Source organism: Octopus sinensis, linkage group LG5, assembly GCF_006345805.1.
Source record: "Octopus sinensis linkage group LG5, ASM634580v1, whole genome shotgun sequence".
NCBI lineage: Eukaryota > Metazoa > Mollusca > Cephalopoda > Octopoda > Octopodidae > Octopus > Octopus sinensis.
The window spans coordinates 77,988,472-78,012,539 of record NC_043001.1 but is presented as its reverse complement, the minus strand read 5'-3'; positions in this window follow the sequence as shown (position 1 = coordinate 78,012,539).

Genomic DNA, 24,068 nt, shown 5'->3' with positions numbered 1-24,068 from the left:
ATAGATAGATAGATAGATAGATAGATAGATAGATGATAGATATAGATATAGATAGATAGATAAATAGATAGATAGATAGATAGATAGATAGATATAGATAGATAGATAGATAGATAGATGATAGATAGATAGATAGATAGATAGATAGATAGATAGATAGATAGATAGATAGATAGATAGATAGATAGATAGATAGATAGATAGATAGATGTGTGCATACACATATACTCTGTACTTACATCTCTAATGCATTTTTATATTTTTGACGGTGAATCTCTTCAACGTATGTGAATACTTTCCCAAATAAACACGCACATCATTTCAGAAGCTCCGGCGAAGCTATATGGTGATGCAAACACACTCTGAGTGGACTGCTATTTATAGCAGAAACAGAACAGATGTAAGCTAATGTAGTCGATAGTGTAATTCCTGCTCCTTTTTCATTTATTTAATTTCTTATTACGCTGTGTATTCAACTAAAGTTTTATTTTGAAGAATATTATTTTGAGTTCTAACACTAGGTTATTTGAATCGCTATACTTAAGTTATATATATATATACACGCATGTCTGTGTATGTGTGCATATGATTTTGTCAGCTTGTGTTTCTGTTCACATAAATACACATAGCGAAAGGAAGAGAGGCAACGAGAGCAAAAAATAGATGCATACCTAGAATGATTTTTGAATGCCAAGTTAAGGCGTCTTTCAATAAAGCAATTTTTTATTCGGATGTTGTACATGTCTTGTACTGATCTTGATCTTAGGCTGTGCGTTGAATTTAAAGCATTTAGGAGCACGAAAGAGCCATTTTAGCCATTTAATATGACACAAAAACTGTTAAATTTACTTCTAATTTATATGATGTGATGTCCAAATTTTCGTCGCGCAACTGCAAACTGACCACCGACACGATTTCACAGCAAGAAGTAATAAAACATGAGATTTTATTCTTTCTTGTTCTAAGAGACCGTTTGATAGCTTTGTTGTTTGTTATATTTGGAGTGTTGCAAATAATGCAGCGGAAAAAAATAAAACAGGCACAAATAAAAACAATACGTGCAACACAAATATATAAAAAAAAATTGGTTTTCGTCAGTCTGTTACTCTATGTTCAGTGACTAGTCACCCTCTTTAGGTGAAAGCTATAATTATCACAGTTTTATGGCTGTGCAGTAAAAGTGTTAGCATTCAAGAGAGGTTCATGACATTTTATTTTGCTTTCTAATCATTAAGTTTTCTGAGCTGTTAAAAGCAGCTAGCCAGCTGAATCCATGAAAATTCAATCCCACGTTCATCCTGATTTAATATAATATAGTTTTTCTTTTTATGAGAGTTTCGTGAGATCCATTCGAAGCATGTTGCTGCATGAGGTTGAACAGATATGTGAACTTTGCAATGATGAGCTTTTTGATAAAATGTTGTTTCATTATTACCTTTTTTTACTGTTCTTTAATAAAATTCGATCCCGTGAGAGCCAAAAAAAAAAAGAAGAGTATAGTAAAAAAAATATTAACGGTTTACGTTAGGGCAGAGATTGGAAATGATACATAGAAGTCCCAGCCTGTTAGTCCCTATGGTGTTCTGCCACTCACAATCCCTTTTTAAATATAAGTACCCATCACATTTTTATGGCTTGGCAGTAAAAACAAATTAGCATTCACGGCAGACTAACGACATTTTCTCGTTTTTGAGTAGATTGTGTTGATGATAGGAAAGTAGGATGGGTTTAACATATTTGATATTTTCAGTCAGTGAATCAGGGAATTAGAATTTTGGCAGGAGAGACAGGCAAGATGGGAAGTAGTGAATAAAAAGTGAAATAGGAAGATAGAGAAAGAAGAGTAAGAAAACTGAGAGAGAGAGTGAGAGTGCACGAGAGAGAGAAAGGCGGAATAAGGAAGAGCGAAACAGCGATAAAAGAAGCAAGACGTAATATGAGAGAGAATAGGGTTGGGTTGGCCACAGCTCGACAATGCGCGAAAAAATGGAGGAAATAACTGTAGCAAATGAAGATTCATTTAATAGTCGGATGGTTCACCATAGCACGTCTGTTAGGTATTTTCACTGTCATTACTATGTGGTATTTAACCTTAGCTTAACACAAGATTCTGTTGCGAAAATTATATTTGTACAATCTGAAACCAGCCCATATGCAATCTAGGACAACTTCAGTTCTATATAACAACCTACTTCTAGGTTGGGAATTTTAGCTGTTCTATCAATCCACTAAGAATAAATTAATTTTCACTTAAATAAAGTGTTTTATGAAGTGACGTTGTTGCGCAGTTACTATCTTCTTTCGGTCTTCCAACGAACAAAGTAGATATATATCCGTTCAAAATTTTAACTGCGGAAAGTGATTTTACGCAGGATTGCTCATTTTTGCAATCTGAGCGGACTGGAGTAATGTAAAATGAATTGCTTTGCTCAAGAACACAATGCGTTGCCCGGTCTGGGAATCGAAACCAAAATCTTACAATAATGAGTCCAACACCCTAAGCATTAAGCGGTCACCGTGTATTGACAATTTTCTTTAGTCATTATATGGTGATCGTTTATAAACCTTAAGTTTATAAAATATTATTAATACTTATAAAAATGCTGAAAAATATTGCAGAAGATACCAATTGTAGTTTTTCACGGCTAATTAATATCAGTACGAGATTTATCATGAAAATTAATTACGGAGTCAAATACTTAAAGAACAAGTAACTGTGCTCCTCGAGATTTGGATAGCCTGGTTGAAGGTATCGAAATTTCAGAGGTGTACTAAGCCTGGCAAGTAAGCTGATCTGAGAATGGGTTGAAACTAAAACAATTGCAGCGTGAAATACACATATCAGCCATCCAAATCACTCAACCGTTAATTTCACTTAATCGTTTATGATAAGCGGTCAAAAATTTCGTCGCTCCAACTGCGACTTGATCACTAATACGGCTCCACTGAGATTCCGAGTTTCAGTGAAACGATACTTAATTATGGTTAGTTCGAAATTAAACCCGTTCTAGCTGGTGTATATTAAAAGACAGTCCGGTTGTAACCAACAGCATTTTTATGCAGATATTACACTTTCCATTATGTTACCTCAGCAGAGGCGTGGTGGTGTGTTTGGGAAGTTTACTTCCAAACCACGAGGTTTTGAGTTCAGTCCCACTGTGCGGCACCTTTGGGATGTGTCTTCTACTACATCCCCGGGGGAACCAACCAAAATATCGTGAGCGGATTTAGAGGACGAATACTAAAATTAGCCCGTAGTATTTCTATATGCGTGTGTGTGTGTGTGTGTGCGTGTGTGTGTGTGTGTGCGTGTGTGTGTGTGTGCACGCGTGCACTTGTCACCATCGCTTGACAGTTGGTTTGTTTACGGCTCGTCTCAACCAGATTTCCACAAAAGAGATCGATACAATAAGTCCTAGACTTTAGAAATGAGAAACTATTTTTTCAACTAAACCCGTCAAGGCGGTGTTGGATCATGGCTGGAAATCCAGTGATTGAAACAAGTAAAATATAATGCTCTGTAAACCCGTTCTGTTTCCAACTTTTAAAAATTTGGCTGCTATATCTAGCGGCCTATGCCGCCGACTGGTTTATATTAATAAGCACATGCGAGCAAACGTGTACTTGGATTTTTATTTCGATATGGAATATTTACATTTATATACCACCTTTTGGCCATCGTCATCTCCGTACAAACCGCTCCATGCTTTGAATAATGAATTAATTTTGCTTTATCTTATATCACTTAATATATGAAAAGAAAAAAAAAAGATACAACGTGCATCCACTTAGAAAGAATTTGTTGCTTCCAGGAAAAGCAGTCGAATTGTACATTGCAGCAATTCCTTACTGCAACAGCTGTTGGAAGGAAAAAATGGCAATTCAAAATGGCGTATTTTGTTTCCCTTGAGGCTAAATCTACCGAAACAAATAATTTCTAAAACAGATTTTATATTTACTATTTTTTCATATATATTATTTATTTTTGCATTAATTTTTTTGTTTTAGTTTTTCGTATTTCATGAAAAAAAAATTATGACAAAAATATAAGGATTTTATTAAAAGAGGTATGAATTAATGCGAAGGAAAATTATCGATATATAGACCTCTGTAAATGTGTAGTTATATGTGTATGTTTGCTTGTGAGTGTGTGTCGGCACGTGTGTGTGTGTACATGTGTGTGTATATGTGCGTGTTTGTGCGTGTGCGTCTGTGTGTCTGTGTCTGTGTGTACGTGCGTGCGTGTGTATGAGTGTATGTATATATTAGAAAGAATATTCTGAAGCAACTGTTTAGTAAATTTCCTTTAAGCAAACAGTCTCACAAAAATATACAACTTATACAATTGCGTATTTATAATTGTGTACATACATACATGTGAGTGTAAGTGTGTGTGTGTGTTTGTGTACTTCTGTATGAATGCATACATCTGTGCTTGCATGCATATATATAGTTGTATATTATTTTCACAGATATCTCTTTTTTATCTTTATTTCGGTATCACATTTCTTTTAACATTCGAAAGAACTATACACTTATTTCAAATACAGTAGGCCTATAATACTCCTACATATACAGAAAACCTTTTCAACAAAATTAAACTTAATTCAATTGAGAAAAATATCTACACTTTCTAAAGTAAATGTCTTTTGAACAAAATTATGCGTAATTGGATATAAAAATATTCATGCTTATTTTAGCTAATACCTTCTCCACTAAAAGATCCAAAATTATACGTACATACATACGTATATACATGTATGTAAATATATATATATATATATATATATATATATATATATATATAATATATATATATATATATATATATATATATGTATATATATTATATATATATATATTATATATATATACATATATATATATATATATTTATTTATAAAGGGAAAGTATATATATATAGTGCTTGTTGTTGTGTGGATGTTTGTATGTGTGCATACATATTGGTATATATGTATCTACATATGTATTACGTGTGTATGTATTAAACGTGATTGTTGCTACTATGTCTATTAGATATTTATTTCTTTAATAATGTGCACTGAGGTTTGAAATGTTGCCTTCATGTGAACCCCTAATTCTTCCCGATAATCAATTCAATGCTACTATTACAGATCTTCTAAATTTCACAATTCGTTCAAAACGTGGTTTGTTGTTCCTGAAAATCGCTCAAAAAGCACGAGTTTATTTCAATTAGGCTTTTAATAAAACAGAAATATATTAGTGGTTTTTAACGTTTTGAAGTTTGTTTTTAGGATCAGGCACGTGTTTCCATTTATTTTTTAAGGACTTCAGATTGGTGGAGATCTTTATCAATTCAAATAACATCTCGCGATCTCACATTTGTAACTGATTGAGCCGGTTTCGTCCACTCATATGCTTTTCTTTGAGTAGATTTGGATGGAATCATTTCCATATCCCCAGCAAAATACATATGCTAACATTTTCAAATGCATATTTGCGATGCTAAGTTACTGCACAATGCTGATTTCTATTTTTGAAATTCTCTGACAATTCTTTAACAAACTTATGGTCATCAATACCACACACTTAATGTACATCTCGTGTTTAAACGCCAAAACATGCAGTTTTCCTTCCGGGAGAAAAATCGTTTAAAGACTTTTAATAAGTGTTAAGAAAAAACTGTGGAGTAAAGATGGGGGACCAAATGGAAGAGCAAGTGACATTACGTCAAGGGCTCGGAATGGAGAGGAAATGACATCATGGAAAAAAGTGGCAGGTCCGATCAGCTTCTTTTCTCAACGATGTGTTGCGAGCAATGGACGAGTGTTCAGAGAGATCGTAGGGTAGAAGTTCTTTCTGGTCAAAGATTGGGGAGAGCGTACGTGCGGATACACCTCTGAGATCTTACTGGTTTCCCGTGATCTGAGGGATTGTAATTGATTGCACCTCGAGATAAGTGCAACCTTTATTTGTGCCTTACTTCTACAAAAGCACAATGTAATTCAGAGCTAAGCGATTTTGTCTTTAAGGGCTTTTTCTTATTGATAAATTGCATTTTCTAGTGTCTAAACAATAGACGAACATTCAGTCTGAGTTATTGGTAATATTTACATTGTAGAACTGCTTCTACAGCAAAGTTTGAATTTATTTTACTAATATAGGAATATCATTAGAAGATGTAATAAAGCGACTGAGACAAGGACCCAACGAAGGGTCACCGGTGTAACGTCACTTAAAAGATTGCGTAGCTCGGAGGCCAAGAAATTTCTACTCGTTCAGCCGCTACTTTTTCGCGTTGAGGAAGCACAGTTGTGGTACTACGGTTATGGGAAAAGAATGTGACAGGCAAGTATAGCAGGACGTATGTTTCAAACTAAGTCAACCAGCAGCAAACTTAAGGATAGATGAAAAACAAGATTGTTGAGTAATATCCATGGTTTCAGTTAGTCATGCTTCGAAATTCAGAAGCAAAAATCTAATGGCGTTTGCTTCTGAGAGGACACTATGGAGATCCTTAATGACTCTACTGCCGTTACTGCATGGGTGAAAAAAACTGCATGGAAGGATGAATGGATGTAGGTGTAGTCAACTGACCTAAATTTATTATTAAAATTGATATTTCTCGAAAATGAAAACGATTCCTTCATTCATAGGCTGTTGTAGCAAAGGTGTGTTTGATGGAATGAAGTCTACCTGAAGAGATATGAAATGGTAGAATGAATGATGATTTGCATTATGATCAGAAGCGTTGTGGAAATATAAACGTGCATTATGCTTGAATTATTTTTCTCACAAACACTTTTGGAACCAGGACAGAAATATTCAACTAACCAGTCACTAGACTAATCCTGCGCAACCAAGATTTTGTGATTTGATTATAAAAGGTAGACACAACTTAAACCGATTTTTCATTGCACTTGAATTATCAAGGGCCCACGTTTGTTTCATGCTTCAAATTGAGTAAATTTCCAAGATTCCACGGTGATTTGTCCTAAATCAACAATGTAAGAAAGTCTTTTGTATTTTCATTTGCTGTTTTAGGAAGTTTTTAGTAAACATTTTCCAAGGTAAAATGTTCAAAGCTATCCAACGTTTTTTAACAATAAATAAAACCAACCACCGTCAAGGCAGTTCGTATTTTTCGTGAATTTTGTCGTTAAATTTCACCAAATTAACCGTGCAAATCAAATTTACAATACATATGTATAAGTGTGCGTGTCCCTGTATGCGTGTGTGTGTGCGTGTGTGCACACGTGTGTGTGTGTGTTTAAGTGTGGATGTGCTCATATGTGTGTATGTTTATATAGATATGTATATAAATCTAGATGTATATATATATATATATATACATATATATTTCAAATGCAAAATACGTAGGTGTAAAACAGTGCCCTAGAACGTAGAGTATATATAGATGTGTACATAAATATATAAATATATAGATGCATAGATGCTAGAATACATATTATATATGTATATACATGTGTATTCATACGCATAAATATATCTGTGTACATGTATATAAACTTATACATACATACATATTAACCATTGTAAAAACAGTAGTCTGATGAAGACGCCAACAATCGCTTCGAATAAGTTTGCATTGTTTGTCAAAGAACGCTATGGGAGGGTAAACAAAACAAATATATTTACCCATAAGTATGTTATGAATATTCTCAGTCAGAAATCGAAGCAGAGATGGAATCGCTATATATCTTTAGAGATTTAGAATATGAAGCATAAATTTTTATATCAGCTATATATCAATATTCGTACTGTAAGTGTGCAAATATATTTTTAATTTAATTTCATATATAAGTCGCTATATATACTTATACACATGTATGTGAGTATTCTATCATTCATAGATAGATAGATAGATAGATAGATAGATAGATAGATAGATAGATAGATAGATAGATAGATAGATAGATAGATAGATAGATAGATAGATAGATAGATAGATAGATAGATAGATAGATAGATAGATAGATAGATAGATATGTCAATGGACAGGAAAGTAAGAACTGCAGAGCAAATGAAATTAGTATTGTACTCTTCCGCCACAACTTTCTCTCACTCTCTCTTCCTGTTTCTTGAGTAACGCTGGCGTCCCGTCCAGCTGGGGGGAACACATACCACACAGTAACCGGGAAACCGGGCCCATGAGCCTGGCCAGGCTTGAAAAGGGCGACATTTATCGTTATGTATACTTTTTACACTTTTGCTCTTTTTCAGATTCGGCTCATGTTGCGGCACTACCAACTCGCCACACACTTATTAATCCACCTTTAGTAGTTGGCTTTTGGTTAATGAGGGAGTTTGATGAGGCTACACTCATACCCCACTTCTCGCCGTAAAGTTGAGGCATCTGACACTCTTGATATCCTGTATAGTTCTGAAGACGTTTACATCCACACCATACTGGTCTTTTAGGTCCTTCGGGAGGATTTTGAAGAACTATGGCGCCTTTGAATTACAAATTATTTCAGTTTCCTACATGTTGGCGGGGAAGGAATTTTTGGCAGTTCGCTATGGAACTCTGCTCTGACGTTTGTATATGTTTCAACGCCAAAATTTTGGACCAGTCTTTCCATGATGTATATTATGGCATATATTTCTCCTACCCTCGTTCCAGTCTTAAACTCTTGAGACTTTCTCCATAGCTAATTTGTTGCATTGAGGCTTTTTTCCTATATCTTCCTTTGAATGCTTCGAGATCCGTAGTTCCTAGCCTTAGACAAGACGACTTAGGACAAATGTCCTCCATGGGACCTTTATGGTCTCTCGTTCTGAAAATTCAGAAAATCCACTCAGTTAGTCGTCTGCATTTCCCTGCAAACTTAGTAATATGCACATGGAAGGATGCATTACTATTATCAAATTCCAGGTCACAATGATTGCAAAACAATATACATACGCATACATACACACACACACACACACACACACACACACATATATATATGCTAGTTCGTTCGGGACAAATAATGATAATTATTATAATTAGTAGTAGGCAGGGTATTATAGTCGCACGCCTTTGTCTGTTTGTCTGTGTGTTTGCAAAATAACTGGAAAACAGCTGAACGGAATTTCACCAAATTAGGCAGAAATACACATTGGATGAATGGCTCGAACTCATTAAATTTTCATCTGGTAACTCAAAATGTTTTTTGTTTGTTTGTTATATATGTATAAAAGATAAGCAGAAGAAATATTTCTTGATGCATTTTTGTTGAAATATGAATACGTCTGAGATTATTAAATTAAATTTTAATTTATCTGTGTGCACGCCCAGGGCATGCATCGCCCTTTCGATGCCTTTATTACCTCCGCCTTGGCGAACGCGGAGGTATTGTTTTCAGTCGTATTAGGTTTTTTTGTCCGTGGACAAGTTATCTCAAAAATCGCTCAATGTATTCGGATTAAACTTTCAGTGATGTTTGGCCTCGTAACTGGCATGAACTGGTTAGATTTTGGGATCGATTCGGTACCGGACAAGGATTCTGGATTATTTGTTATATTTACTTTACACGACATATTACGGTGTTACATTCACTTTCAAGTCTTTCTTTGATTATCTGCATTGAAAGCCTTCTTATGGTTTCCACGTATGTTATGGCGGTGTTGCTGCTTTCAACGTTTTGTGTTCATTTCTCTATTATTAATTTTATTTGCGTTTCTACCTTAGTAGAAAACTAGTGGATAAAGAAGTCAAACTACATAAACAAACGGCAGTAAGACCGTTCAGAAATTAAATAACACTAACATATTCAGTAAAAATAATAAATTGAATTTATCTTCGACAATTTCTACTTTTACCAATTTTGAATATATTGCTCCTGTTTAAAACTTCTTATCTACTTGACAACTGCTTTTCTAGCACTGCCTTTGTTATATCGCATGTTCGGATGACTTCTACTCAACTCTCGATATCTAGACTTCTCCCTCTATATCTACATATTCGGCTGGCCGACTTCATCGTCTGGGGGTGTCGACACAACAGCCTTAAAGTAAGCTTTACTTCTTAGAGTCACGTTTTTGTACTAAACGATGTAAAACCTCTGCTAAACTCACCATATGCAGATCCTTTCCGTTTTCTTTCAAGCGCGGATAATTTTTTCGCTATAGAACTTTGTGGTCGTAAAGGCACTATATCAGTGGATAGACTAAAAACGGCCTTGATAAAGAAAAACTGTCCCTATTCCCACTACAGACGACACACACACATCATTACAAACACGGCCAGCACACACCCCTGCACATTCCAAAATATCTTTGGAATCAAGTACCGGACAAGGATTTTGGATTACTTTTCCGGTATTTCTATTTAATTTTCGAGAGCGGTCGCGTTCACTTTTAGTATTCTCGTTTGCGAGAGCAGTCGTGTTTATTTCAAATATTGTCATTTTAAAAATCATCTCAGGCTAATATTTGAGAGGAGGTTGGTGTTACCCTGGGGGAGGTTTGCGCTAAGTGTTATTGTTATTCTTCTTCTTCTTCTTCTTCTTCTTCTCTTCTTATATTATTATTATTATTATTATTATTATTATTATTATTATTATTAGTAGTAGTAGTAGTAGTAGTAGTAGTATAGTAGTAGTAGTAGTAGTAGTAGTAGTATTCTATGTTTGACTTTTGCTTTACATTTGCACAAGCTGGCTCCAAGTCTCACCCAGAGACCTCAAGAGACAACAAGTTGGAAGTTCATGTTGGTGTTATGCCTAGGGTGTCATATATTTGGTTTGTACTTAGTGTTGTACAAGTGAATGCCTAAAAAACCATACGAAAATTATGTTTGTTTTAAAACTTAAGATTACAAAGAAAGTATTTTGCGTAGGATATGAGCAGTTCCATTAATATTATTATTATTATTATTATTATTATTATTATTATTATTATTATTATTATTATTATTATTATCATTATTATCATTATCTCCCTTTCATTCAGCCTCTCTCTTCCGGCCATTTCATCATGTTGAACCGTTAATCCCTAAACATTTTTCTTTTTCCTAATCCTTTCCGTCGAAAAATATAGGCTCGAAACCTTAAAGACTTTTCCATTTTCCTGAGCGTTAACTTAATACACGTGCTTGTTGTTCCTTCACCATCTCCTCTTTTGTTTTCCGTAGATTTGAGCTACACACACACACACACACACACACACATATATATATATAATAATAAGCTAGAAATGCAGCATCAAGGAATCTGGAAAAAAGGCAGCACTGGACAGATATAGTGATTTTACATCTTCTTACCATGAGATAAAAATATTTTATCCACGGTAACTGCAGTGACTTTGCCTTTATAAGTTCAAATATGTCAAACATATTTTAACTAATCTAATTTTTGCTTATACAAATATATATATATACCTCCTTACGACAACGTAAATTTCATTTGGCCTGAAGGGTAGCCTACGGCATGCACCTCATTTCAATATTTACCATTCCCTAAGTTCCGCTCGCAATTAAACATATATACTCTGGATATTATATACTGCATTCCTTAACTCTTGTATTTAATTCGCATAGTTTGCAGCCCTGGATGCCTACGGTGAAATAAAAAATAATTCTATGTAGCTTATCGTACTTCGAAACGGAAAAAATCCACAACATTCCGACTCAAAAAACCACGTTTGCTCCTGAAAAACTTTTCCTATCTTTCAACGGGTGGTTGAAGTTCAACTTCTTCCTATACCTCGATGCTTGGATCTTACATTCTTATATATATATATATATATATATATATATTATATATATATATATATATATATATATATATCAGGAGTGGCTCTATGGTAAGTAGCTTGCTAACCAACCACATGGTACCGGGTTTAGTCCCACTGCGTGGCATCTTGGGCAAGTGACTTCTGCTATAGCCCCGGGCCGACCATTGCCTTGTGAGTGATTTGGTAGACGGAAACTGAAAGAAGCCTGTCGTATATATGTATATATATATGTGTGTGTGTATGTGTTTGTGTTCCTGTGTTTGTCCCCCTAGCATTGCTTGACAACCGATGCTGGTGTGCTTACGTCCCCGTCACTTAGCGGTTCGGGAAAAGAGACCGATAGAATAAGTACTGGGCTTACAAAGAATAATTCCCGTGCCGATTTGCTCGACTAAAGGCGGTGCTCTAGCATGGCCGTAGTCAAATGACTGAAACAAGTAAAAGAATATAAAAGAAAAGAAAGAATATATACACGCACATATATACACACACATAAATATAAATATATATGTATATATGTGTATGCATATATATATATAAATATATATATATATATATATATATATATATATATATATATATATTATATATATATATCTATATATATATATATATATATATATATATATAAAATAAGGTTTTTTTGCAAGAAGTTGCTTAAACCACATACCGAAAATATTAGAAATAGCAGCCAAAGGACTACTATTTCCTTTTACTACAAAAATAAGTCTCCACAGACAACAATATTTGTAACTCACATATGGCAAAAGAAGAAGAAAAACAACGAAACCACACAGTATTCGGGTTCAATATGGACGTACGTTTCTGCATTAGAATCGTAAGGTTCATTTCCTTATCAACATAATATTTCCCATAAATCTAGAAATGCTAGGAAAAACTTACCTCTTATATCTTCCATCAAGCGACATCGAAAGATACCAAAGTCAACTAGCATATCCACATTTATATAGACAAGGGAATTCGTATTTCCCTCCAAAATCCTACCACGTGAGTTACAAAACAGTACATATATATATATATATATATATATATAATATATATATATCAATAGTTATCGCCAAGCTAACATGTCAGTCCAGAAAAAAAGGACGAATACTGCTCTTGATTAGCTATGTGACACACAAACCTGTGTCCTTTACAATCTTTGTACAGGGGAGGTAAGCAGCTTCACGTCACTGGTTCAACATACACAGACTAGTTTCGGGGTGATTGCCTCTTCTCAATATGATGTAGCCGAACCCAGCAGGCGTCGCTGCTCACTGTCTATTCGAAGTTTGTAATGGACACATACATACACACACACGCGTGTGTGTATATGCATGTGAGCTGGCAGTGAGCTGGCAGAAACGTTAGCACGTTGGGCGAAATGCGCAGCCGTATTTCGTCTGTCGTTACGTTGTGAGTTCAAATTCCGCCGAGGTCGACTTTGCCTTTCATCCTTTCGGGGTCGATAAGTTAAGTACCAGTTGCCCACTGGGGTCGATGTAATCGACTTAATCCCTTTCTCTGTCCTTGTTTGTCCCCTCTGTGTTTAGCCCCTTGTGGGTAGTAAAGAAATATATATGCATGTGTATGAGTAGGTGCGTGTATGTGTGTGTGTGAGTAAACGTCCGACTTCTTTCAATCTGCTTCTACCAAATTCACTCACAAAACTTTTGGTGGGCCCGAGGCTATAGTAGAAGACACCTGCTCAAGGTGTTAATAAAAATATCGACATTATTGTTTGGTATCCGTGGTTCTCAACCGGGGCCACATCACCCTTTGGGGTTCATGTAAGATTTTGCTGTTAACATTTATCTGCAATAAATTGATTATGTTCTACAATACACAAAATGTTTTGATAATTATCTTTATGCAATTCCTCATAATATCCAATTATTCAATTATAATAAAATCTTTTAAACACCCAGTGGCTAGGAGTGTTCCTCGGAGGGATCAAAGGATTAACATAGTTGTAAAACAGAGTTTTATAACCATTCGCTTTCTCAGTTTTTTACTCTCTCTCTCTCTCACTCTTACTCTCTCACCCTCTCGCCCATTCCCTCCAGCCTCTCTCCCACTTTCCCCCCTCTCTCTCTCTCTCTTTCTCTTCACTAAATTGCTTCAAGAGCAGTTGTTAGGAAGGAGATTTTTTTCCTGTTGAAGTTATAGTTGTTTATAGGTGTGTGTCTGTTTGTGTGTGTGTGTTGTGTTGTGTTTGCGCGTATGTGTCTGTGTTTGGTGTGTGCGTGTGAGTGCATAACGCATAGACTTATATGGACTGATATATATATGTGTATATATATATATATATATATATATATATTATATATATATATGTGTGTGTGTGTGTGTGTGTTTGTGTGTTTGTGTGTCTATTTATATATACGTATGTATGTACGCATGCATGTATATGTATTTATATAGATAGACACACAGACATAAGATGTCCTCCAATACTTTATACGCAGCTGAAATAGTACAGTTAGTAATTCTCTGAATTTTCATTTTTCTTTAGATTTAACCCATTAGACATAATGAAGGGTGCCACAGTAAGCTTCGAATAAAGGAAATTTCTCTTAAAGTGGTACTGGAGTTTCTAGAGCGCAGTTGAAGTGCGACGACAGTTCAAGAGGGTATTTCAAACGATCTGCCAACGTACCTTGCCATCGCTCAAATTAGAGATAAGTTTGAAGTGATTAGAACTTTTCTGAATGTTCAGAAAAACTGTTCGAGAAGAGTACGAATTTCGGCAAGTCTTATCAGGTAAGAACGATCAATAGAAACTCATTGGCAGAGTTCAAGAAAATATTTGCGGCATGTTAACTGGAATTTGAAAATTAATCCTCCATTGCATAATAAAGCGCTGTCATTGAAAATTTAACTTCCAAGAACACTAGATGCTTCGTAGTAGACGATCAGCACCGAAAAGTGGAATTTTGCGAGTGGGACTTGTTAAAATGTTAAGAAGATGAAATCATTCCAAAAAATTATGAGGATATATTTAAATCAAATGGTTCAGTTAACCGCCACAATTGCACTTTCTGGGGATCTGAGCATTCACACATTACAGAGAGACACCATGTCAATTATCCAGCTGTTACAGTACAGTAAATATTATGATCAAAAGGATTAAGAGGTCCAAGCTTTTTGACAGTACTGCGACTGGTCTCATTTCATGAAATTGCAGCGACTAGAAATTGTGGGTTTTTAGGTAACCCAACACTAAAATGATAATGTAAGGGCCTACCTACCTTGATGTTATTATGCCAAATAAGTGGATTGAACGAGGTGGTTTAGTAGAAGACACTCTGCGCTCACTAGACCACACCAGCACTAGACTTTTCTTTATGACGGTTTAAGATTCATGACCAGCAACAGTCGACTGATTCACGGTAGCTATTAAACGAGAATGCGCACAAATACCAAATGAATTTTTTGTTGCTTTTATGTTGGTTCTGCCATTACTTCGCGTAATCAGCAGTGCATGGAGTAGAACGGTCATCTGTTTGAAAACTGGTGCTCATAAAATATGAAATTAAAAGGTCTGTAGATACTATTGTATTTGAAAATTAAGTGTATTTTATTAAACACTCGCATTATAATCACTCAACGTCTATACATTTTGGGGAAAACTCGTAATGTATAGGAAAAATATCTAATTTGACTATTCACGTGGTTTCGTTCAAACACTTCTGGATTGATATTGGTAGCAACGTTTCCAACTTCATAAAGGAATGTAGTGAGAACACACACACACACACACATATATATATATACACACACACATACACACAGTCACACACCAACATACGTACACATTCACACGCACATATGTAAAGGCGTATACGCGCGCACTCACACATACACGCACTCACGCACGCACATACTTACATACACACACTTTCTCACACACACACACACACACGCTTACACCCTCACAGACACACATACACTCACACACACACACAAATATATATATATATATATATATATATATATATATATATATAGTCTTCTTTGTTCATATATATTCTTTCACATTTGGCTGCTATCTAATCGAATCAAACGACTCTGAGACTACAAATTGGAGAGGGAATAGACGCTGTTCAATATGGTTTGATAATCAATCGTCACACGAACACTTGATTAGCGTCTATGGAGTTGAGTTTGCACGTTTGCCCTACATCTAGGTCAAATCCAGAATAAGAGAGAATGCGAAAGAGTCCCTGAAATTGTGAGGAAGATATTGGGAAGAGAAAACGAGAACCACAATTTCAGTTATCGGTTGTGATAAGAGTGGAGCAATGAGGGGAGATCGTGGCTGAGATAAATTTGTATGTATGGAAGAGGGAGATGAATTTAAATGAGGAGAAATATAAAGAGATAAATGGGAAATATTGAGGAAGATAGATAAATTGATAGATAGATAGATAGATAGATAGATAGATAGATAGATAGATAGATAGATAGAAGAATAGATAGATAGATAGATAGAAGAATAGATGAAAAGATGGATAGATAGATAGATGGATAGAGATATAGATAGATAGATAGATAGATAGATAGATAGATAGATAGAAGAATAGATGAAAAGATGGATAGATAGACATATGTTTGTGTGTGTATATATATATATACGTATATGTGTGTGTCTGTATGTATGTATGTATGTATATGTATATGATGTGTGTGCCTGTGTGTGTGATTATACAAATAGATAGATAAATAGATAGATAAATAGATAGATAGATACATAGATACATAGATACATAGATAGATAGATAGATAGACACACAGACAGACTGACAGACAGACAGACAGATAGATAGATAGATAGATAGATAGATAGATAGATAGATAGATAGATAGATAGATAGATAGATAGATAGATAAACAGAGAGCTAGACATCTAGGTAAAGAGAGACGGGTACAGAGATAGAGAAAGAGAGCGCGAGACAAGAAAAGAAAGAAACAAATAAACAATGAGTGTAAATCAGGTAGCTTATGTAAGTATGCGAGAAAGAGGTCCGAGAGGTAGACGGAATCAGAGTTATAGAGTGATGCACAAGTACCTATATATATATGAAAACATACATTCAACCATACATACATACATGAATATGCGCATAAGTTAAGTATTGAATGCTTAAAGAGATGAATACAAGATAATGAAAATAGTCTAGAAATAGCGAGATCTTAACAAAGAAAAAAAAATAGAGAAGAGAGAGTGACAGAAACAGGAAGAAGAGTCATGATGTTCAGAGAGAAGGAAAACTCGGGGAAACGGATGGAGAAAGAGAAAAATGAGGGAGAGGAGTGTGTGGTGGTCGTCGGTATGTTGTTGGTGGCAGTAGTAGTAGTAGTAGAGTAGTAGTAGTAGTAGTAGTAGTATAGTAGTAGTAGTCATGGTAGTGGTGGTAGCGGCGGCGGCGGTGGTAGTTGTAGTGTTGGATGACGGTGGTGGTGGTGGTGGTGTGGTGGTGGTGGTGGAAGACGTTTGAAAATAAGATAAAGAAGGAAGTGGAAGAGGAGGCGAAGGAGAAGAAGCGGGGAGAAGGTGTATGGGAAGAAGAAGAAGAGAAGAAGAAGAAGAAGAAGAAGAAGAAGAAGAAGAAGAATGTTAATACGAGATCATATGAAACAAGTTTATAGCATTTTTCAAAGAATTCTGCATTAAAAAAGATGGCGGTTTAGTATTGAGTAAACGAGAATAGAAAAAGGAAGACGGAAAATAAGAGAGAAAGAGACAGAGAGATAGAGAAAGAGACAGAGAAAGAGAGAGAGAGAGATAATAAGATAGAAAAGGAAGGAAATAGATAATGAAAGATGTAAAGAAGGAAACTATCCATCCAATTGTATACTGGTGTATATAGTTAGAAAAATGTGTCCCGAATACCTGATAGTTAATAGTGAAATATCCTTGAGGACAACTGTATTGTTTCGGTAAAGTTCCTTTGGATGGGGTACCTTGGGGCAAATTAATGTCATTGTTGAATCAATCTATACAATGAATGCACAATAACTTGCTGTGCTCACTAGTGCAATTGGTGTGCTGTCAGCTTTGTTGCTGGCATGATGTTTTTCATGCGCCATATTATATATGCTTACATCTTCTATATATTACATTATAAAGACACACACACACACAAATATTATATATATATATATGTGTGTGTGTGTGTGGTGTGTACATATACATATACACACATATGTGTGAATGTATATGTATATATGTGTGTATATATATATACTCATGTATGTATATATTAAGCGTTATGTATGATTATTTATATTATGTATGATTATATATTCTATACCATATGTAATTATATACGATATAGTAAATGTTACTATATATGTTAAATATTCGGCAATGCTTGTATTAATATCAGTGGTGGGTATAGTTGGTTGTAGATAGATAGATAGAGAAGATAGATAGATAGATAGATGGATAGATAGATAGATAGATAGATAGATAGATAGATAGATAGATAGATAGATAGATAGATAGATAGATAGATAGATAGATAGCGTGAGAGAGAGTGAGAAAGACTTATCTTGTAAAGTAGCGTGTGACTCTTTGAGCGTCTATGTTCGTATATGTATGTGTTTATATCGTGAGTTGCACACGTACAGGTGTGTGTTGTATTTTCGTACATAACTGGAAATAAGGGTGGATGACAACGACAAAGAGAGAGAGTGAGGATGATATACAAGATATATTAAAGAAGTATTGTGTGTCTGAGAGGAGTAATTGTGTGAGTATGTTTGTGAGCATGATAAAGTGTTTGTGTGTTTCCGTGTAAGTGTGGGCGTCTTGTTGTATATGTGTCTTTGTGCTTGTGGGTTTCTTTGTGAGTTTCGGTGTGTGTCTTTCACTATATGTGTTTGTCTGTGTGTGTGTATTGAGTGCGGGTTTGTATGTGTGTCTGTGTGTCGTACGCGTATTTGCGTGGGTGCATTCTTGTGTGTGTACACTTGTGTAGATGTGTGTGTGTGTGTGTGTGTGTGTATTTCTGCGCGTGCTTATGTGCATATGTCATTGTCAGAGTGATTATATTTGTGTGGGCATTTGTGAATGTGCTGGTGTGCGTGAGCGTGCGTTTGTGTGCATGTGTTTTTGTTGGTGTGAGTAGGTTTCTGTGTGTGTCTTTTTATCCGTGCGTGTCTCTGTGTGTGAGATTATATGTGCGTGTGGTTACGCCTCTATTTTTGTCAGTGTGTGTGTATGTAACTGGGTATTCTTCAGTGTGTGTATATGTGCGTGCATATTTGTGTGTGAATGTGAGTTTGCGTGTGACTGGGATCGAGTACATATTTCTATACAGTGAAGAGTAGATTGAAATAAAGGTTGGATGTAGTAAAAGATGGCAGGGTGGTTCTCGAATAAAAGACGGCGGCTTATTTTGAATGACACAGGGCGTTGTTGAAGGTGGAAGGTGTTCAATTCATCGTGTTTGGAAATGCCGGAGAGAAGACGTTGGAGAAGGCCAGATATGGAAGGGTGCCGTCGGTGTGGATGGATGTCGAATGATGCAGAGGTGTATAGCTGTTTGCGATCACATTGCAAGCAGAGATAAATCAATTGGTGAGCCAAGTTGCAGCCCGCAGTGTTAATACACTAATAATGTACACAATGCGATGCGAAATAATGCACATATACAGATATGCGTATACAGATACATTGAAAACCAAATATATACACATATAAACATTTAGTCAAACTTATACGTATTATATACATATATATATATATATATATATATATATATATATTATATATATATATATCATATATATATATATAATATATATATATATATTATATATATATATATATATATATTATATATATATATATATATGCATACATAAGAATGCGTGCATCCAGATATTGATAAAGAGAAGATATATGGATACAGAGGTAGATAGACAGACAGACACACAGGCAGTTAGATAGATAGATAGATAGATAGATAGATAGATAGATAGATAGATAGATAGATAGATAGATAGATAGATAGATAGATAGATAGATAGATAGATAGATAGGCAGACAGAAAGAAAGACATAAATGGCTATCTAGATGGAGATAGAAACATACATGTATACACATACACACACACACACACACACACACAAATACACACACACAGAGCGATAGAGACAGAAAAAACAGACAGACAGATCGGTAGGTAGATAGTAAGATATACATATAGATACATAAGAGTATATATATATACACACATACATATGAATGGATGGATGTATACATATAATACATATGACTGCATACACTTCTGTATATGTTCAGGTATGTACGAGTAACAGTAGAGATGTCAAGTTAGGGAATTGTACAGGTAAAATGAATAATGCAGAGCATTTCCCATGATTCCTCAGTACGCTCTATCTTCTTCTTCTCTTTAATACAAAGTCCTACAGCCTTGTACAGAGAAGACACCTGCACGTAGCAGTCGCCTTTTATCCTCCAGATTCTTATACATTAACCAATTTGCATTCATACATGTATATGATAGATGCCCGCACTTATAGATGATTCCCGTTGATCTATATATAATATATATATTATATATATATTATATAATATATATATATATAATATATATATATATATATATATATATATATATATATATATATATATATATTACATATATATATATATATGTGTGTGTGTATGTATATATATATATAAATATATATATATATATAATTATATATAATATATTATATATATAATATAAATATATATATATTATATGTATATATATATGTGTGTGTGTATATATGTATGTATGTATATATATATATATACATATATATATATCACATACATACATGGATATATACATGTATATATATATATATATATATATATACATATCTACATATATACATATATATCCATATATACATACATATATACACATATCTATGTAAGTATATATCTGTGTATGTATATATATAACTCTGTGTGTACGTGTGAATTGCGTTCAGAGAGACATACACATATTAGGGACGCATGCACATATTGATTTACATAATGGAGTGACATAGATAGGGGTATGGCACACACACATCACACACACGTATATATGTATGTTAATATATATATATATGAATATACGTTCTAAATTTTGAATTTATATCTATTATTATAGAATTACATAAACATGTGTGTGTGTTTGTGCGTTTGTGTTTGTGTGTATAATTTTATAGAGATATATTGTGTAGAGAGTGTCATATATGTACATACATGTATATACAGATGTGTGCATATAAATGTGTGTGTAAGGTAGTATGAGAGAGTGTGTGAGTGTGCGTGTGCATGAGTGTGTGTGCACAATCCAAATAAGAAGACAAACACTTTATCACATCTTTAATGTTCCGTTACAATTGTTTCTGTACCAAATCTGCTTTCAACGCCAGCTCACACAAAATTTCCAAGTCAAAAATTTATGTAATACTTGGGTTTTTCACTTTAGAGTGGCTCTTCTTCAGACCTGCATCAAAAGTGCGATCTTATATTTCCTACACTCCAGCAGCCACGGAAGTCCCATCTTCCATTCAGGAGGTGTCGACAGCAAATTAAGCGCCTGACCAGTGGAATGAATCTCTTCCAATGAAAGCAGATGATTAGGCGTTCGAGCTTGATTAAACGTAAACTGGAGCGAAGCTCGATGGACAGGCAGTAATATATAACGGATGCAATGAATGCATTCGCCACCTCTGACCAATTTCTGGCTGAGATTATTTAATCATCTATTCACGTCATCCCAGTTCTTCTTCACCTGAAGATCCGAACCAAAATCAGACCCCGAGAAATTCAATTGGCCCCCTCGGTCCAGCATCCCACGACGTCATCAGACGGCAAGGAACTACATCTCTAGGTGCCGAACTGCAAGCGCATTCAGTTTGCTTGATTAATTTTGGCTTCTGTCACCGGCTTGTATTCTTTTAAAGCAGTGCGAACCTGGTCTATGTATCTGACTTTCGACAGTATGACAATGTCCGCATATGCCAAGACGATTCTCACACGTTGACAATATTTATGACCATACCTCTTACTCTTCATTCCAAACAGACACAATCCTCTAATTCTTAGATTTAGTAGTTGATAAAAGACAAATACGTTAGAAAAGAACCACAGTCCTTTACAAGTTATGACCCCAACAACCTTCATGCTTTTCTTAGATGTGTAGTATATTCTTAGCTACAATAGCGACAACGTGGGTTTCTTTCATATACTTGCTCTGTTAAAGTATATGAGTAAAATTATATTAATGCGTCCGACTGATTAAAATGCAATTTATTTCTGCAGTTAGTGATAGCCCTGCGATTAAATTGATGTAACGATTGCATTCTTCAATTAAATGGATCGCTTGAAACGGCTCCATTTGTTATATATATATATATATATATATATATAATATATATATATATATATATATATTATATATATTTATGAATTATTCCGATTGCTGTTCTCTTTGTGCGGTGGTGACTCAACATGACGACAGCACTGGAACTAAACATACATATTGGCACACAAAGTTACGTTTACTCAAACACACGGCCGCGCACACACAACATACACGCACATTGATACAAATACGTCAGTGTAATGGTAGCACACTTCACGAGATTACATAGAGGTGTGGGCTCGAGTCCCATGCGTACAGTAAACCTCACCTTATTGCGTTGAGGACTTATATGCCTCAATATTAGACTATTTATTTTAGCCAATGCACGGTCATCTCTGATAAGCTTATAAAATATTATTATGATTATAATTACTATTCTATTTATTTACAAATGTGTAAAATTCGGCACCGTTTACCATATAATCGAATATAGATAGATAGATAGATAGATAGAGAGAGAGAGAGAGAGAGAGAGAGAGAGATGACAACGTTATAATTAAAATATACAGGAGCACTGTGTTTGAATTTATGAGGAAGACTACTGGAATATGCCTGGTGTAAAATTTTCTAAATGTATGAAATATTTTGTGAATGTGTTATTTGTTTGTAATAAATTGTCAATTAAATAAAGAGAGGGCAATCTGATATTTTATTGAAAATTTGAATTTCTCATTGTTGACATTATTATTCAATGATATTTTCTTTTAAGAATTATTGTCACGCATTTCTCATGTACTAAGTATTAGAAAAGAGCAGTTAAGAAATGATGGTCACAACGGACAGTATTCTGGGTAGATAACACTTCTGATTGGTTTCGTGCTTTGATTGGAGTATTTCAGTGGTTTTATAGTTAAACAACAAGATCGTAACCGCCTGTTAAACGGAATTTTGGGTTCTGCACAATCTAAAAATCGAATCCATGTGTTATGTTTTGAATTTCTGTACGGCCATATATGTACACACCCACATATAGTGACACACATAGGTACATTCATATATACATATATGTATATATATATATATATATATATATATATATATATATATATATATATATATATATATATATATATATATATATATATATATATATATATACAAATTAGTAAATAAATGGCACAACTAAGTACCGATATTTACTGGAAATAGCGAACGTAAAAATACGACGCTAATGTGTAGCTTCACCGCGTATGTATTAGTAAAAATGCGTGTGTGCAACAAAATAGAGAAAAAAACCCGTCTTACCTCCAGGGAGAACATCTGAAAGATGAAACACCCGGAAAATGGATAATGTGGTACCTGCAGGTTTCAGGTTTTGCAAGATATGTCTCTCACCCATATTTTGCTTTACCTTCTTCAGCCAAACATATACCAAGACGAAACTACGATGTTACCACATAAATACTAACACACTCGACTGAAATACGGAACGCTAACAGTACGAGAAACGGTGAAGAAGTTTCAAAATATCAGTAATGCAATACAAAGTATTGCCTTCCAGTAAAAAGTAGCCCGTGAGGGAAAAATACACAAATTAGTAAATATATATATATATATATATATATATATATACTGTATCAGAATATTGCAGTCGGCAGTCAGGCCAAGAAAGAAAGATCGTGACTAGCCGGACACCGTGGAAGGAAGAGAAATGGGTAGGAGGCGGTGAAATTGAAGGATTGTAAAAAAAATCAGAGACAAAGGGAAATGTACGGGGGAGATAAACAAGTGGGAAATATTGGGAGATAAAGAAAGAGAGGGCCAAGAAATGAGAAATGGGGGAGCGAGAAAAAAGGAAGAAAACTGAGAAGGGACATAAAAGAAAGAGTAAGAGTCGTACAAAATTAGATACATGCCAATTATAATGCTATATGGTGAGAGCACAAGGGTGTACGT